This window comes from Diceros bicornis, chromosome 30, assembly GCF_020826845.1.
Source record: "Diceros bicornis minor isolate mBicDic1 chromosome 30, mDicBic1.mat.cur, whole genome shotgun sequence".
Lineage (NCBI taxonomy): Eukaryota > Metazoa > Chordata > Mammalia > Perissodactyla > Rhinocerotidae > Diceros > Diceros bicornis.
In genome coordinates, this window is record NC_080769.1 from 5,056,352 (window position 1) to 5,073,925 (window position 17,574).

Sequence of the window (17,574 nt, forward strand, 5' to 3'; positions counted from 1 at the left end):
TGGTGTTGGGAAAACTGGACAGCCACATGCAAAAGAATGAAAGTGGACCATGTGCTATCGCCATTCACAAAAATTAACTCAAAATGGATCAAAGACCTGAAGGTGAGACCTGAAACTATAAAACTCATAGAAGAAAATATAGGGAACACACTATTTGACATTGGTTTTAAAGGAATCTTTTCGGATGACATGCCTACCCAGACTAGGGAAACTAAAGAAAAAATAAACAAGTGGGACTTTATCAGATTAAAGAGCTTTTATAAGACAAATGAAACCAGAATCAAGATGAACAACCAACCAACCAGCTGGGAGAGAATATTTGCAAAACATACATCTGACAAGGGGTTGATCTCCATAATATATAAAGAACTCACACAATTGAACAACAAAAAAACAAACAACCCGATCAAAAAATGGGCAGAGGAAATGAACAGACACTTCTCCAAGGAAGATATACAGATGGCCAATAGGCACATGAAAAGATGCTCAACATCACTAATCATCAGGGAAATGCAAATCAAAACAACACTAAGATACCACCTCACGCCCGTTAGAATGGCTATAATCACCAAGACAAAAAACAACAAATGTTGGAGAGGATGTGGAGAAACAGGAACCCTCATACACAGCTGGTGGGAATGCAAATTGGTGCAGCCTCTATGGAAAACGGTATGGAGATTCCTCAAAGAATTAAAAATAGAGATGCCCTATGATCCAGCCATCCCACTACTGGGAATCTATCCAACGCACTGGAAATCAACAATCCAAAGAGGCTTATGCACCCCTATGTTCATTGCAGCATTATTCACCATAGCCAAGAAGTGGAAGCAACCTAAGTGTCCCTCGACTGACGATTGGATTAAGAAAATGTGGTATATATATACAATGGAATACTACTCAGCCATAAAAAAAGACAAAATCGTCCCATTTGCAACAACATGGATGGGCCTGGAGCGTATTATGTTAAGTGAAATAAGCCAGAAAGAGAAAGACAAACACTGTATGATCTCACTCATATGTGGAATATAAACCAACACATGGACAGAGAAAACTGGACTGTGGTTAGCCGGGCAGTGGGGGTGGGGGGTGGGCACAAGGGGTGAAGGGAGTCATATATGGGGTGATGGACAAACAAAAATGTACAACCCAAAATTTCACAATGTTAGAAACCATTAAAACATCAATTAAAAAAAAAAAAAAGTCTTTGTGGCCTATGGCAAGATTGTTTATGGAGAAAATCTCAAACAACTCCCAATAACAAAGAAAACTCCTTGAACTAATAAGAGAGTAGAGAAAGTTTGAAGGGTAAAAGTTTAATATACAGAAGTCAATTGTTTCCTATAGATCCACACAAATATAGTGAACTCATCTTTGACAAAGGAGCAGAGGCAATTCAATGGGGAAACAGTCTTTTCAACAAATAATGCCAGAAAAACTGGACATCTACGTGCCAAAAAAAAAAAAAAGTCTAGACACAGACTTTATACTTTTCATAAAAATTAACTCAAAATGGATTAATGTAAAATTCAGTGTAAAATGTAAAACTGCAACACTCCTAAAAGATAATAATAACAGGACAAATAATAATATTCTGTTCTATGTGTGTACCACACTTTGTTGACCCATTCATTCATTGATGGACACTTGGGTTGCTTTCACCTTTTGGCTACTGTGAATAATGCTCCTATGAACACAAGTGTCCATATATCTGTTTGAGTCCATGTTTTTAATTCTTTTGGGTATATACTCAGAAATGGAATTGCTGGATGATATGGTAACACTGTCTGTAATTTTTGAAAAACTGCCATACTGTTTTCCACAATCGTGGCATGATTTTACATTCCCACCAGAAGTGTACAAGGGTTCCCATGGGTGTCTTCACTTTCTTGGTGGTGTCCTCTGAAGCACAAAAGTGATTAATTTTGATGAAGTTCAAATTATGTGGGGTTTTTTTTACTGGTTTTGCTTTTGGTGTCATATTTAATAATTCTTTGCCAAATCCAAGGTTATATTTTCTCCTATGTTTTTTTCTGAGAGTATTATAGTTTTGCCTCAGATTTAGGTCTTCAACCCATTTTGGTAAATTATTGTGTGTGGTGTAATGTAAAAGTCCAACTTCCTTCTTCTACATGTTGCTGTCCAATTGTCCCAGCACTAATTTTTGAAAAGAATATTCTTTCCTCATTCTTGGCACCTTTTTTGAAAATCAATTGACCATAGATGGATGGGTTTATATCTGGAATCTCAATCAAATCCATTGATCTGCGTGTCTGTCCTTGTGTCATTACCACATACCTTGATTATCGTGCTGAGTAGTCAGATTTGAAGTCAGGAAATGTTAATGTTACTACTTTGTTTTACTTTTGAAGATGGGTTTGGCTATTTTGATTCCCCCACAATTCCATACAATTTATGAAACAGCTTGTCAACTTCTACTGTCAACTTAAAAAGCAAATTTGCCTGTTATTTTATCTGAGAATGAGTTTATTCAAGAACAGCCAAAAATATTGCAATCTGGGATGTGCATTCTATGGCAAACCATAGGCAAATCTAGCAAACAAAGAAAAGGAGCTCCTTTTATAGAGAAAAACGGGGAGTAAGGAAGGGCTGCTCTAAATGAAAATCTGTGGGAGGAAAGGAACAGCTCAGGGCAGCAACGGCTCCTCATTGGCTGAGCTGCGGCATTTCTCATTGGCTGGGCCATTGCAGGGTGAGGAGCGAAAGCTTCCTTCAGTAGCAAAGTAGTTTTACTTCCTGTGGAAGATGAAAGCCATGATCTCTTCCTGTTTGGTGTAATTGAGGATGTGTGGTAGGGCGTGAGAGCTCCCCCTACAGGCCTTTCCAACTCCAATTTATTTAAGGTTTCTTTTATTAATATCCGAAGTATAAAGAAGTCAGCTGAGATTCTGATACGGATTTTCTTGAAAATCTAGATCAGTCTGGGAAGTATTGCCATCTCAACAGTGTTAAATCTAAGGATCCATGAACACTGGCCATTTTCCCCTCTGTCTGTCTGTCTATCTATCTATCTATCTATCATCTATTTATATTTATTTATTTATTTTTAGGGTTCACTCTTTTTTCTTGCCTCTATTGGATAGGGAGTAATAAAAAGCAAGGAAAAATATGGCATCACTCCAACGTCTTTGCTCATCTTTATTAAAGATTGGCAACGTCTAAATATCCAAATCCCCTCCCAATCTCACCACACTCCTTTAAATTTCCAAAAATGGAAATCAAATTTGTGGCAATAAAAAAAGTTTAATGGTTATTATTACTAGAAGTTAGTTTCAAGGAAAATGTGGCTAGAAGAGGGTGTCTCTCCACATGCCCTCAGAATGCCTGCAGCTCTGTAACTGACATTCCTCTGCATGTACGTGCACTCAGCGATGACTGTCCAAGAGCAGTGGTGCACAGTTTGTAAATTTAAAATATATAAAAGTATATAATCATTTTTCTGTCATTATATGATTATCATAAATATGCAGTTTTTGATACAACTCCTCTTCTGTTTTTTTTTCATTTTACCTTTTGACCCCTCTTCACCCATTTCTCCCACTCCCCACCCCCACCTCTGAAACCACCAGTCTGTTCTCTGTATCCATGAGCTTGGTGTTTTCATTTGTTTGTTTTTTGTTTTTTCTAGATTCCACATATAAGAGAGATCATGCAATATTTGTCTTTCTCTGTCTGACTTATTTCAGTTAGCATAATGCCATCAAGGTCCATCCATGTTTTCACAAATGGCAAGATTCATTCTTTTTTTATGGCTGAATAATATTCCATTGTACATGTATACCACAATTTCTTTATCCATTTATTTGTTGATGGACACTTAGGTTGTCTCCATGTCTTGGCTATTGTGAATAATGGTGCAGTGAACATGGGTGTGCATGCATCTTTTCTTTTATTATTGTGGTAACATTGGTTTATAACATTATATAAATTTCAGGTGTACATCATTATATTTCGATTTCTGTGTAGATTACATCATGTTCACCACCCAAAGACTAATTACAACCCATCACCACACACATACCTAATCACCCCTTTCACCGTCCCCCCTCCCCCCTTCCTCTACGGTAACCACCAATCCGATCTCTGTTTCTATGTGATTGTTGTTGTTTGCATACATCATTTTGAGTTAGCATTTTTGTTTTCTTTGGATAAATACCCAGAAGTGGAATTGGTGAATCATACGGTAGGTCTATTTTAATTTTTTGATGAGCCTCCATACTGTTTTCTGTAGTGGCTGCACCAATTTACATTCCCACCGACAGTACACAAGGGTTCGCTTTCCTTCACATTCTCACCAACATTTGATATTTCACACTTGTAGATCTTTATTAATCTTTAAATGATGTTTGGCAGTTTGCAGAGTATTTTCTACTTCTTTTGTTAAATTCATTCCTATTTTGCTCTTTTCGATGCTATTATAAATAGATTTCTTCGGATAACTTCATTATCAGATCGTTCATTGCAGTGTATATAATTTATTTTTATATTCATATCTTGTATCACACAATTTTCTGTACTTAATTATTAGTTCTAATAGATTTTTTTTAGTGGATTCCTTGAAGTTTTCTATTTATAAAATAAGTCAGATGCAAGTGAAGATAGTTTTACATCTTCCTACCCAGTCTGGATGCTTTTTGTTTCCTTTCCTTGCAAAACTATTCTGGCTAAAATCTCCAGTACATTGTCAAATAGAAGTGGCAAGAGCAGATATTCTTGTTTTCTTCCTCATTTGTGGGAGAAAATATCCAGCCTTTCACCATTAAGTGTAATATTAGCTGTGGGTGTCCCACACTTGCTCACTATCAGTTTCAGGAAATTTTCTTCAAATTCTGGTTTGATGAGTGTTTGATGAGTGTTTCTCTGATGAGAAGATGTGGGATTTTGCCAAGTACTTCCTCTGAGTCTATTGAGATGATCAGGTCATTTTTGCTTTTTACTCTATTAATATGACGTACTACGTTAATGGATTTTGAGAGGTTAAACCCAACCCTGCATCCCTGGAATAAATCCCACCTGGTCATGGCATATATCTTTTAAGTTGTTGCTGGATTAGGTACTAGTATTAGCTGGGGTTTTTTGGATGCATATTTGCAAAGGAAATAGGTCTACAGGGTTTTTTTGGTGATACTTTTGTCTGATTTTGGTATCAGGATAACACCGTCTTCACAAATGAATTTGAAGTGTTGTGTTGATTCTGTTTTGGGGGAGATGGTTGTGAAGAATCACTATTAAACCTTAATTGGATGTTTTGGAGAATTTTGCTGTGAAACTCTCTGGGCCTGGGCTTTGCTTTATAGGTAGTTGTTTGTTTACTAATTCAACCACTTCACTTCTTATAATTCTATTCCGATTTTCTTTTTCTTCTTGAATCGCTTTTGATAGTGTATTTCTAGAAATTTGTCCATTTCATCAATCTTTTTTGCATGCAATTATTCATTGAATTCCTTTATAATCCTTATTTCTATTCAGTAGTAATATCCCCTCTCTCATTCTGATTCTAGGAATTTGAGTCTTCTCTCTTTTTCTTTAGGTCAATCTAGCTAAATTGTCTCTTAGCTTTCTATTGTCAATCTTGTTGATCTTTTCATAGAACCTACTTTTGGTTTCATTGTTTTCTTTATGGGTTTTCTATTCTCTATTTTCTTAATTTCAGCTCTAATTTTTATTATTTCCTTTTCTCCTTACTTTTGGTTTGATTTCTCATCCTTTCTAAGGTGTTAGGTAAAAGGTTAAGTTATTGATTTGAGATCTTCTTTGTTAGTTTAGGCAGTTATGGGTATAATTTTTATCTATATAATGTTTTCAATGTAGCCCATAAACTTTGGCATGTCACGTCCTTGTTTTCATTCATTAAAAATGTTTTCTGAGGGCCAGCCCAGTGGTGTAGTGGTTAAGTTCGTGCACTCCACTTCGGTGGCCTGGGGTTCGCGGGTTTGGATCCTGGGCACAGACCTACACGCCACTCATCAAGCCATGCTTTGGTGGTATCCCATATAGAAAATAGGGGAAGACTGGCACAGATGTTAGCTCAGGGCCAATCTTCCTCACCAAAAAAAGAGAAAATGTTTTCTGATTTCCCTCTTGATTTGTTTGACCCATGGGTTATTTAGGAATGTCTTATTTAATTTCCTCATATTTGTGAGTTTCCCCAAATATCCCAAGATATTGACTTCTAGTTTCATTCCATTGAGGTCAGAGTCTTACTTTGTATTTTAAATTTTAAATTGCCTAGCATTTTAAATTTAATGAGGTGTTTTTATGGCAGGGATTGATCTACTCTAGAGAAAGCTCCATGTGTGGTTGAGAAGAATATGTAATCTGTTGTGTAAAAATGTGTAAGAAGTTGTGCACCAGATGCCACAAACCTTGTTCATATGCCCCAGTAAGGATTCCACCTTTGGAAAATAGCTATAATTAACATCCCAACCTCTTTAAGTTTGTGATAATCTAAACTCACTCTCCATAGATTTGTAACAAACAAATGTGCAAATCAAAGAGGAAGGTGGTAAAAAAAATGCCCCTGTATCTCTCAGATCTTTGATGATAGAAGTTATCTCTGCAGTTCCTCCATGGATAAGGTGTTCCATCTGAGTTACTATCTTTGTTGGGGGACAGATCAAGAAGCACCCACTTGGCCTTTCCCCCCAGAATATGCCTCACTAACAGTGTTAGGAAAGCAACATAGGTATTTTGCCCATTAATAAGTGCATCAATTTTAGTTATATAACTTGGGTCTCATGAGCTAATCTATTTTCATAACTTTGTTAGGCATTTGTAATTTATAATTTTGTAAGGTTTGTGCATAGCCATTGAACATCTTTATTGGAACATTCATAATTTGTTTTTGATTAGTAAGAATTACTTAAACTGTTAATGATATTATCTTTTTCCCTATATTATTAGTGAAAACATTTTCCTAGGTGATGTTTCTATATCTTTTATTGTTATTAATGATATATTTACACTTTTTAGTTTATCAAATCTATTTAACTTTTATTTACATTTTTCTTGGGATGTCATGCCTTCCACTAAGTATACAGAATTACTTTCTTATGTTTACTTTCAGTATTTTCATTTTATTTTTTTTAACGTTTAACTCTTTACTCCATATAGAATTTATTTGGATGTAGTACATAGGAGAGTTATAGATTGCCACTATTCACCATCTATGTTGTTGCATCCTTGTGTCTGTTTATAGACCATCAAGGGTTCATCTGACTAGTCCAGTTTCTCAACATTGACTCTACTGACATTTTCGACAAGATAATATTCTTTGTCAAGAGGACTATTTTGTGCATCAGAGGATCCCTAGATGTCTGTAGCAGTGCTCCCCACCTCCCACAGTCGTGACAGCCAGAAATTGCAAAATGTGCCCTGAGAGGCAAAATCACCCCTGTGACAGACAGTTCTTATGGTGGCAACAAACCATTAAATATCATTTATTAATTTTGTAATTGGTGCATCTGGTGAAATGGTCCTTCTTCATTCTTTATTTGCAATAATTTCCTGAGTACCCTTTGGACTTATTATCAGAGATGTACTTTAGAATTACTGTATTTTGAGGGAGAAACAAAGATCTTAATGCAAATTTGAGTGGAAATGCCTTTAAAAATGAGGCTGTGTAGAGATCTGCATCTTTGACTTCAGGAGTCTTCCATGCACCAAAGTTGATTATATTTCCATGGAGGTGATGCCTCTGTCACCTCATCAGGAAACACTCAGAGTTGTCTGCACATAGATCTCACACACGGTGTTAGCCATAATCCTCCAAATTTCATATATATGTTGCAGGACATGTGATTTTAATTCAATAATGTGTGTTATGTGTAATGTATGTATTTACACAATGTTCAGCAAATTGACTCCTTCATCAGTTGTAGTAATTTTCCAATTATTTTATCTTTAGTTTGTCAAAAAAGCAATGCTATCATCTCCAATAACAATATTTGCTTCTTCCATCTTATTCATCAGATTGATCACTGTGTTTTCTGACATGAAGTTGGAGATGAAAGCGATGATAAACACTTGGAGTGAGAAGAAACCTCTCTGGCTGTTGTTTGGATTGGCTCCTCCTTTCAATGGGCTGCCTCTCACTCACCACTTCCTCTTCATGCTCTGCTCCCAAACAGCTTCTCTGAGAACTAGGCTGGCCTGGCAGTCAGTGTACCTGAGAGAGACCGTGGGATTTTAGACCCAAAAAGTGACTTAAAATACTGTAGCACCATCTTCAGATTTCATCCAAAGACAACAGCAATCTATTCCATAGTGTGGATTTTAATAAGGTTAGTGGGGAAGAATAAAGTTGTTTCTGATTCATGTACAAAAGTCCATCCTCATCAATGAACCATTATTCCTAATTTCATAATAAGGGGTGAAGTGTGCTCAGTGGCAAAGCTTGGTCTGGGTCAGGCAGCCTGGTGATGAGTGTGAGCACCCTCCTGACTGCCTGTGTAAAGTCAGACAAGTCACTTAGCTCCCCCAGGTCTCAGTTTCCTCTCTTATCAAATAGGATCATACTAGTGCTTCCCTATTAGAAGTCTGTGAAGAGGAAAAGTGATGAGCCAATCCACCTGTGGTGCTGAGTGCAGTGCCTGACACTTAGTAAGCCTCCCTCAAGTGCATTTATTGTTAGTGTCAGCATTCCTGTTACTATTCTCACTGTCATTCTCATTATCATCTTTATAACGACTTAGAAAGCAGAACTTCTCTCAGTGGAATCTACAACATTTTACTCTGCAGATGACCCAATGGTTCCTTGACAGGTAAGGTTGCAACTGGCCTGTAAGACTACTGAGAAGTAATGCTTTTTTTTCTTTTTCTTCTTTGTGAGGAAGATCAGCCCTGAGCTAACATCCGATGCGAATCCTCCTCTTTTTTTTTTTGCTGAGGAAGACTGGCCCTGGGCGAACATCTGTGCCCATCTTCCTCTATTTTATATGGGACACCGCCACAGCATGGCTTGATGAGTGGTGCGTCGGAGCGCGCCTGGGATCCAAACCTGTGAACCCTGGGCCGCCGAAGTGGAGTGCGTGCACTTAACTGCTGTGCCACCGGGCCGGCCCCAGAACTAATGCTTTTAATAAAGTTCTGTGATGACTATTTGATTTCTCTGTGGATGCTTACTTTCCCATACTTTGAAATCTTCACTAAATAAATGCTGTGATAATTAGTTTTTGGTAATTCATGCATTACCCACTAGATAGAACAATTTGGTTGATTCTCCCTCCCACTACTACCTCAAACACCATGTCAATGTTTCAGCATACCATGAAGAAAAATATTTTTTAAAGTGCAAACATGTATCTTGCAGTTGTGCCATTTAAAGGTACTTCATGCTTCCCAGCACAAGAAGGATCAATTGCTCTCTTATTTTCATTCAGAGCTAAGAGCATGTTGGTTCACAACCTTGAGACTTTGGGTGACATCTGAAACTGGATCCTGTACATGGAGGGCAAGGAGAGACCAAAGAAAGAGGCAGGTCACTGCAGATTGATAGGTGGCAGGTTTTTTTTTTTTTTTTTTTAATTTTTTTATTTATTGTATTCTTTTCCCACAAAGCCCCAGTAGATAGTTGTATGTCATAGTTGCACAGCCTTCTAGTTGCTGTAAGTGGGACGCAGCCTCAGCATGGCCGGAGAAGCGGTGTGTCAGTGCGCGCCCGGGATCTGAACCCGGGCTGCCAGCAGCGGAGCGCACGCACTTAACTGCTAAGCCACGGGGCCGGCCCTGTAGGTGCCAGTTTTAATGAGCAAGGGAACTTATATATGATGCTTGTGTTAGGTGGAGCAAGATGGGTAGGGCTCCGCACCTGCCCAGCAGAATCTGAAAAGTTTAGATAGAGGCTTTAATGGGATCCAGTAATGTCTACAGTCCAGATGGTCTCCACAACATGCTATTCTCTCCAGGCCGCATCCCTGAAAGGGCTTCTATTTCAGGAACAGTGAGTGGAACATATATTGCAAGGACAGAGGGGATATGGAGTCTCTGATTGCCTGAGGGTACCAGTGGTCATGTCCTCTGAACTACCTCCTCCAATAGAGGTACTTCTTGATCGTTTGGTAACTCATTTCAGTAGTGCCATTTTTCAAAGCCATTGGGAAAAATATCTGTCTCCATTCCTACAAATTACTCCCAGTGCTTCTTGAGTGGAGCTCTTTGGCTTAGAGGACCATCTTGTAGGATATTCTTGAGTTCTTGTGGGCTTCCCTCAGTGAAGGAGAATGCGCCAACACTCTAAGTATATTCTGACCCTCATGTTTGCCATGGTGGAGATTAACAGGAACCACATGCTCTTACCAAACACAACCTTAAGGTATCATGTCTATAGTGCTGACCACAGTGATTAAAGGACCTTTGCGAGCACCATGATGTGATCTCAGGACAGAGCCAGACTGTCCCTAATGTTACCTGTGAGAAGCAGAACAATTTATCAGTTCATCAGTGCAGGAAGCACATCTCCAGTTCCTGCCCAGATGGGGCCACTACTGGAACTGTACAATTCCCACAGGTGCAAATGAAAGTAGGGTGGGGAAGGGCAGTGATGAAATGTAGTTTCCTCAGCACCATGTTCCTGCAGCTCAGCAGTGTGTGAGAGGGGAGCCAGACTTATGCATCTTCCCCAGTGAATGCATATTCTTAGAATGGTGTGTCCTTTACTTGAGGTGGAGATGAGGAATTAGGAGATAAAACAAACAAAAAATACCAGAGTCATTCCTGACTTTAGGAAATCAGAATGATTTCCAGGAAACCTGCTTCCTGACTATTCTTTTCTAGATAGTTCTTAAAGGGCAGATGAAAAACAGATAATGAAATGGAAATATCTTCTCCATCTCTCAGTACTTGATGCTGAATATCCACAGACCTTTCCTTCCTACATTGGATGGGTGACTGATCGATGATACTACTGCCCAGCAGTGTCCCCCCTGTATGATGAGCACTGGTTGCAAAGTGGGCCCTTCATTTCTGTTTTCATTGAGATCACTTATGGTTCATTGGTTCTGCCCCTCAGTTTCCATCTGCCAGATGGCCTCCAGGGATGCTTCTGTCCCTGGGTGTGGTGGAGTTATTGCTGCAGTTCTGGTGGACTTGGGTGGGGCTGTTTGACTCAGATGATATCAAAGGAGGGTATTTCCTCCGGGAATTGGGAGAGGAAATGGTCAGAAATTGTGTCTGTGCATACTGAATGGAGAGGATGCCCGTCACAGAGTGATTCCAGCACCGTCAGAATGAACGTTACTCTCTAGGATCACAGACTCACCATCAGTGAGATGATTATTTAGATGAAACCCAGTTTTCTGATAAGTCTCGTTATAGGTGGATTAAATAGCGTAACCACAGTAAGGGGTGGATCATGACCACAGAGAGTGATTTAACCAAGGGTGAGAAAGAGTCCCTGCTTATATTCTCCATGGGATACAAATATTTTTATGTCAGAAACATTTTCTAAAGTTAACCATTCTGAATATCCAGAAGTCATTTTTCTTCTGAAATGATAGCTTGTTTTTACTTCCAGAGCTCTTTTTCTGAACCTGACTGAAGTTCTGGAAGGATGCTCACTGACGCATCCCTGGTAACTATGCCTGTGTACCTATTTGGCAAATCTACGTCAGACTCCAGTTGTCAACAAAAATCAAATGGAGAGAGACTAATTATTGCACATGGTGAGGTGACTTTTAATTGTCTGTGTTTATCAGGAAGTATCACACATCTAGGTGTCACCTCACAGCGATATGTTTCAATGCAAATATCCCTGCAGAGGACAAGTTATGGCCAGCATTCTGCTCACACATCACATTATGTTTTTTCAGCGTTCTCTAGACACTTGTGAGTTTTCTTGTTGACCTAGCAAAGTGCCTTACAATCATCTTCCCTCCTTCCTACATAAACACTGGGTTGTTGTATTGTTCAAATGCTGGGTATGTGTTATTTAAAATATCAGTGTTGTCCAAAGCAACTCAGGTGGGGAGCAGAGGCCTGAGGACAGTGGATCTAAGCTAAGGCCCCCTTGGGCCTGCAAAGGGAAGGACTTGAAGGCCCAGTTGTTCTTCCTGGGGAGCCTCCCCCTGCAGGTGTCCTACTGCTCACACCCCCATGGAAGGAGCCTTTGTACTGAGAGAAGCTACAGAGTCCTGTTGATATGGTGGGAAGGTATTAGTCTGGGAAAAAATTCTCTTATGTTATGATTAAACCTGTCTTGTTTTGGTGGGACAGAATCCCTGGACTCTGATCTTCAGAACAACTTCCTAGCATTTACTCCTCCCCTTTTGTCAGAGAGGAAACTTGAAGGGTCTAGGAGTTGTCTGACTGCTCTTTCCAATAGCATAAGGTCTTGGCAAATTCATTTTTTTTGAGGGATGGCCTAAGTTACAGAGCACAGAATGCTTTGGGTATATCAGAATGTTTCCCCCTATTTCCTGCATGGAGAATGAGACATTTTCTTCCAGTCTCCACGGTGAGAAACTGCTTGGGCTTCTTTAGGAAAAATTCATGAATTTTGAGGAGTTTCCTAAGACTTGAGCCCCCCAAATTTTTAACTCTCAAGCTAGTCCACACTTTGACAAACTCATCTCTAGCAGGTTATGTGTTCCTTGAGGTGCCTGGCTCTGTCATTGCTCCTCCCAGTAAGTGGCAATTCTCTATATTCACCTGTCTCTCATTTTGGGGACATTGGTTTGCATGTCATCTCAAATCACTGACGGATCTAGCAAGAGGTGTTGCTTTTCAAGTTGCTCCATTTTTTTATTATTGTGAAGATGAGAAGATCACTCAGAGCTCTTTACATATCAGAACAGAAACCAGCCATTCGCTTCGGTTGCTCTGCATTGTTCCCTTGTGAGACTATTCCATTTTCACTTACTGATTGTACTGCTAGAGCTCTTGTGGGTAGTTCCAAAGTTTTTCTTTTGTGACCAGTGCAGGAGAAAACATTATCATACTGGAGTCTCTGTATTTGGATTTCTTATCCTCATCTTCTAGAAGCTCCGCACACTGAAATCCTGTGTGTAATCTGAAAGACATTTTCCATGGTTACCTTCTGTCATATCATTGCCCTTTTGAGGGCAGGATTAATAACCTACCTTAATAGGACCAGACATCAGGACTGATGCATCACTTTAATAGAAATATTTCTTACTCAAAGGTACTTTTTAAGGAGAATGGACAAGGGAAAGCTGGTTCAGGTGGCTTGTGCAAAGCACAATGGGTTGGCCATCTAAGGTGTGTGGGGATAGAGGCTGCCTGTTTTAAAGGTTTGACTCTCATATCTGCAGACACATAAAGGAAAGGAGCCTGTGTCAACCTATATAAGTTATTTACCCTTTGTGGGTCAGGCAGGGTGAGCAGGTATCTAAAGCTGATTGAGAGTCAAATATCAAAGATGAGGTCAGTGTCTTTATTAGTCTTCACTCCTGAGGTTAGTTGGCTGAATAATGACAGATCTTATTTAAAAAAATTTTATTTGAATATTAATTAAAAGCCATGTGAAAAGCAAAAGCAACATATTATATTAAGATGACAAAGCTTCAAAAAAAGATTTGAATCTAGTCATCCGAAAGTGTTGGAGAGATCCAGGAAAGGGTATCGGTATGTTTCCAGAACTCTGTTCGAATATCTTAGTAATGCTATGGTATACTTTAATTGTTGTCTCATTTTGTTGTGTTATTGGTGGCACCTTGCCAGTGTAGCCTGCCCACATGCAGCAAGCAGGGCTTTTAGGGGAACAGAACTCCCGCTGTCTGCTTAATAAATAGTTTAAACCCAAGTTGTCATCAGCTACCATGGCTGCCAGGGAGTTTTCCTTCAGGTTAAAGCATCTCAGACATCAGCTGTCTGCTTCATGTATTCTGAGTGTTTTGGACATTTCTTGATTGGTATTAATGATTTGTTTCTTGAATGGCATCCTGTGTGCCCAGGTAAGGACCAGTGACCCCCATGACAATGAGCACGTGAGTGCAAATGGTAGGCAAACAGCACATTTGTATTTGATGGGCTGGGTGGGCTTTTGAAGCAGAGTGCCCCAAATGAAGTATTGACATGCAGGGCACAGACTACAGGTGATGGTAGGAGGAAGACCCGGGAGCGGGATATAACAGTGGTGGCTAGGGGGCACTATTACAATAAACCAAAGACCTGTAGAAGTGACCATATTGACACAAATGTCTATTACAGAGAGCTATCTACATTGGGTGCCAGTAGGCCTCATGATCAGAACAAAGTAATAGGCCCTAAAGACTGGGGACTGAATCTAACTAATGCCTCAAACAGCAGGAAGACCTATTTAGAAGAAGGCAAATTTTGTCTAAGCATAAGAATATGCAATGAGGGTGGTAGCCTACAGTTGTAAGAGGTACAATGTCCATTGAACAACTTTTTCAAGAGCCCAGGGTTTTGTATTTTCAGAGTTGACTTGATAATATCAATAATTTCTAGCATGTCTTGGTGAATCCTTGTATTTTGGCTTCAGCAGGGTCATGTATGATAGCATGAGTAGTTTGTCTATATGTTTATATCACGGTCTGAGCAGAGCCAGCAGCCCAGCAGAGGGGGTGAGGGGCCCCACAAAGTCGATCTGCCATTAGCAGTAGGGACACCTTCCTCAGCGTGGAAGGTATGTCCATCAATTATATTACCAGCGACTTGTTTTTCACATCAGGTGCATTGGTCAGTCACTAAGTTAACCATGGCAGAGGAGGGAAATCAACTGAATTTTGCCTAGACTTTTAGCTTAGAGGCCTATAAATGGTTTTGTAGTATGTGGGAACATAAAGCCAAGGTTAATACCATCAGTTTTGAGGTGTTGACGTGTCTCAGAAATGAGTCCATTTATCACTCTAGGCAATGAAATGAGCCTCAGCAGACTGAGGTTAATATGTGCAGAGTAGGGAGTGACCAGATTTCTAGTTCAGTATTGTGAGGCAAGATATTCCCAGAGTCTTTTATGAATAGGGGTGACCTTGGATAAGGAGTTGTTGTTAGTGATGGGATGAGACAGCTAGATCATTGTCAATGGCCGAAGGATCTGTAAAAATGTGCAGATATGTCTGATTCTTGGCCAAAAAATTTTTTATGGCTAGCATGACCAGTTTGACTAATTGATCCGAGCTTGGGTCCATTCTTTGATCAGGGATGGCCTGTTTCATCTAGGGACAGAAGGCAGCATCTCTGCAGTGGACCCCATCAAGTGTGGTGGTGCACGCTGTCAATAAAGTATACGTACTTCCTGGTCACCCATGTTTTTCTAAGTGACTCACCAAGTGGCCAATATGTCTAAAAAGGAAATGACCTTTTCCACAATGGATTACATCAATCAGGGAAGAGGGAAACACACTTCCTACTGTTCACGGGATATACCAGAGGTGCCATTTTTGGCTCTATCCTCTAAGTATCCACATCTCTTCGATGAGGAGGACTCTGGGTAGCAAGCCTGAGCGGTCCTGCATTCATGACCCAAGGCAAAATGGGAAGCTGGCTGTGGAGGATCAACTCAGGCACTGGGAGGGCCTCCATTTACATAGAGACTGTCAGTTGCCAGCAGTGGCTTCTCGAATTGTGTGCAGCAACCGCTGAAGAGAAGTTTCTGGTACAAGAATGCCTTGGGGAATTTATGACCATCATGGGAAGTTAGGGACTCTTGGCTGCATAATGGGAGGCTGCTAAAGCCTCTATGATAAAGGAGTGTGGGGAGGAGGACACTAAACGGTATTGAATGTTATGTCAAAAATTCTAGAGCCTTTTGTTTCCCAATTCAATGTAAGTCAATTTCTAAGTGTTGTGTGAATAAGTAATCAAGCAGATCTGACAAATTTGAGATGGCTGTATCACTGTGGCTGACAGAATGTGACCATGACATGGTTTCTACCACTGCTTCTGTCCCCATCTCAGCTCACAGCTCCACGGTATTGCCTCAAAGAAATTTTGCAGAGTGGGACACGTGTGGATTTCTAAAGATGTTTCCAAGTAAGCAGACACAGAGTAGGCTTGAGATGGGAAATGAACAGCTGGAAATGGTCTATGGATGACATAGAGAAGAAATGATGCTGATGCACATGAATGAGGATGTCCTCAGAAGATCCCACTTGGGATACAATTTTGTTTAGAACCACCATGTTTCCAAAGATTTGTCCAAGGAAGCTGATTTAAACTCAAAGACAGATTCTGTCAACTCTCTCACTAAGCTCCTAGTATGTGGATGAGACGAGGGCAGGTCCAACCCTAGGGTGTTTTCTTAATTAAGACAGGGTTGCAAGAAAGGCCTGTGGAGGACTGAGTCCTTCTTCCCCAGTACTCCACTTCTTCCTAAGAAGGAGCCCTCAGTGCTGGAAAGAAGAGCTGAGCACATAAAAACCAAGGTTCAGGACAGCTCAACATTCTCCTAGCATAGGAAAGCAATTGTGTTATGTGTTTTCTGGTATTACACACACACAAAAACGTATATCAAAAATATATACAAGATATTTTTAGTGTACTTGTGAGTTTTCACAAATGGATAGTAATACTGTATTTAAAAGATGGAAAATATATCATTACCCCAAACGAACAACTTGTGGTGCCCATTTGAACAGGACCCCTCCAATACATGGGTTGACACTAACAAAATCAAAAAGATTGAACTTCTCTCGCTCTTTTACACCTCAAAATTGTTAATGTTTCTCACTTTTCCACAATGTGTCCTGGAAGTCTAAGCACATGGAAGTGAAATGTGTGAACAGCAATATGGACGATGGGGCTTTGTGAATCACTGATACAGACTTTCAGCCACTCCTCTGATGAAAACATGTTGAAAATTTCCCATTTTTCCTTTTATACTCAATTAGGATATTACTCAAAACGATACTCTCTCTCTCTCTCTCTGCATCTCACCTCAATTATTCCTTGGATGATTGCCTCTGAACATTCATAGCTCTTTTTGGTGTTTCCACTGGGAGATCACAGTGGACTTGCATAGAGATACTCTACTCATAGAACACACTCAGGATGAGCTAGAACAGTGCAGAGGAATGCAACTGTTTCTCTAAACAGGAGGAACCCCATGGTTTAGTGGGGTATATATTGCACACTCAGTCTGTACAGCAGGAAAATGAAAATGCCAAATACTACATTTTAAATATTTAATGAAAATCCTCTCCTAGAATATTAAATGCAAAAAAGACACCACAAATATCTGTGGCTTAAATCAACAGAAGTCTCCAGTCCCAGATAACAATAATGACATCCTCACTCACTCCTATATACCCACCCCAGCCTCCCTATTAGCTCATATTGTTTTTTTTCCTTTAAAGCCCTTATTTCCATCTTAGAAAATAAAGCTTTACCATTTGTTAATCATCTCTTTCCCCACAAACCTACAAACACCACGACTGAACTTTGTTTCATGCTGCATATCCAAATCCTACCTTGCCTTATGTCTGTTAAACTGCGTACACTGACTCTAAAGTGCATGGCAAGTGAGGGATGTTGAAACATATAGCATCAAGAGCACAGTTTCTGAGAAAGAAAGTCTTGACTGGCACAGCAGTCCTGTCTCTCTCCCTTGCTAGGTTTGTACTGTCTCACAATTTA

At 39.8% G+C, this 17,574-nt stretch overlaps 1 protein-coding gene across 2 annotated transcripts in view; it reads left to right on the forward strand.

Annotated features, from left to right (window-relative positions):
* Nucleotides 1-17,574, forward strand: part of LOC131394539 (zinc finger protein 709-like) — a 212,571-nt gene that overhangs the window by 77,341 nt on the left and 117,656 nt on the right. The window lies entirely within an intron of this gene.